The 2086-nt window shown below is 39.8% G+C and overlaps 1 protein-coding gene across 4 annotated transcripts in view; it reads right to left on the bottom strand.

Annotated features, from left to right (window-relative positions):
• The window catches only part of LOC107664453 (pancreatic alpha-amylase-like), a 7761-nt gene that overhangs the window by 1104 nt on the left and 4571 nt on the right, over nucleotides 1-2086 (bottom strand). The window lies entirely within an intron of this gene.

Here is a 2086-nt window from a genome sequence, read left to right as displayed (position 1 = left end):
GGGTAAAAAAAAGGTGTTTTTACACTACCATTGAAAAATTTTAACCAAACTATGTTACAGACTTTTCATTAAGACCCTAAAGAATCATATCAACTTGTGGAAAATAGGCATCATATGACCCCTTTAAGGAAAATGTGCTTTTCTTTAGTCACATTGTGCATGATTGTAGAAAAATACATATTTTTTTACAGAACATTAAAGGAGCAACACATTTTGTCAGAAAAGAAATCATAAAAGTAGTTTGTTTTGTTTAAAAATTATATAAATACATGTGGCGACACACTCGGAGTAAAAGGCTCACCATCATGGTTAACACTTGTTCAAAATAATAATTTCAGCACAGTTTATACCATATTCTGTTGATTTCAATAGACAAAATAATGAAATATGCCTTATTTAATAAATACACTGTCATTAAGGGGAAGTCGTGGCCTAATGGTTAGAGAGTCGGACTCGTAACCCAAAGGTTGCGGGTTCAAGTCTCGTACCAGCAGGGATTGTAGGTGGGGGGAGTGAATGTACAGCGCTCTCTCCCACCTTCAATACCACGACTGAGGTGCCCTTGAGCAAGGCACCGAACCCCCAACTGCTCCCCGGGCGCCGCAGCAAAAAATGGCTGCCCACTGCTCCGGGTGTGTGTTCACGGTGTGTGTATGTGTGTGTTCACTGCTGTGCGTGTGCACTTTGGATGGGATAAATGCAGAGCACTAATTCCGAGTATGGGTCACCATACTTGGCCACATGTCACTTCACTTCATTAAAATTTGTTCATTTTAAAAACATAAAAAAGAAAAGAAATAAAATAACAAAGAATCTGAACGCTTCCTACTGTGCTTGAAGAAGATCCCATAATAATTTAATATGGCCTTACATTAACAACAAATTATGTTTTTAGATGATTAATATAATATTTTCAAATATAATTGTTTTCATTATAAATATGGTGATTATCTCTAAGTGTCATGCTACAGTGGAATGAGGAGCGCACGAAGGAGGAGATGAATTCAAACAGTATTTATATTTATATAATCCACACGAGGGTAAATCCACAAAGGCAGACAGGAGTCACACGTAGCACATCACATACAGCAACATCAATACCGGACGAGGAACAACTGAACAGGCTAGAACTAAAGTAGGGGTGCTAATGAGGGACAGACAGGTGAGGAGGATCAACTAATGAGGACACAGGTGAACTGACTAACATAAACACGAGGAAAAACTGGGTCACACAGAGCACATGGGGAATGAAAACACAACAAAATGCCCATGGGTGTGACACTAAGGTAGATGCCCAACTTAACCAATTGTATCGATCATTTGAACTTTGTGCATTTCAGTGTTAATTTCGTTGACAAATAATTTTTGTCATAATTTTCGTCAACGACATTTTTTTCGCCGACGACGAGAAGATAACGAACTAAAACTCTTTTTGAATGACAAAAACTATGACATAAATCTATTGACATTTTCGTCAACAAATAAAAACGAGACTAAAATGTTAGGGAGGGACAATTTGGGAAGAGATTAATTCAGAACAAATCTGCTGTGTGGTTCGGAGGTTAGATGCTTACATATGAACTGGCGGGACAAAAGCTAACATACACTTGCTGCACGTCGCATAAAATGTTAAAAAATGTCAATACGTGGGAGTAAGAGAAGAGCAGACATATGGATAAATCTGACGATGCAAGAGAGAACTCAATTCGGTCCAGTTTTCTGAGCGCAGACACTGAAGCATACACACACAGAAAGTGCGTCTCACAGCGCCCGGGTACTCTTTCTTTCTTGCGCCGCTCAGAAGTGACGCACGCGGAAGCGCAGGGGAGAGATCAAAACAAAACAACGGTCACTAATTAGAAGTACAAAACGAGGATTTGTAAAGAAGAATGTCGGAGGATTTCGATATAAGCCAAGAGGAGACTGGTTTTCCTTTGCTAAAGTAAGGAAACTTTGCTTCCTTTGCTCCTGTTAACAAACGTTGGTTTTCACGAGACTCACCGGCGCATGCGCAACACTGACCTCATACATCATCAGCCCGGAGCTGCTTCTGTGTACAACTGTTGGCGCAAGCTACATTAAAGGG

This window comes from Sinocyclocheilus anshuiensis, unplaced genomic scaffold (assembly GCF_001515605.1).
Source record: "Sinocyclocheilus anshuiensis isolate Anshui unplaced genomic scaffold, SAMN03320099.WGS_v1.1 scaffold167, whole genome shotgun sequence".
In the NCBI taxonomy this organism is placed as follows: Eukaryota; Metazoa; Chordata; class Actinopteri; order Cypriniformes; family Cyprinidae; genus Sinocyclocheilus; species Sinocyclocheilus anshuiensis.
The sequence above is the reverse complement of the archived record's forward strand: the minus strand, read 5'-3'. Positions and strand labels throughout refer to the sequence as shown.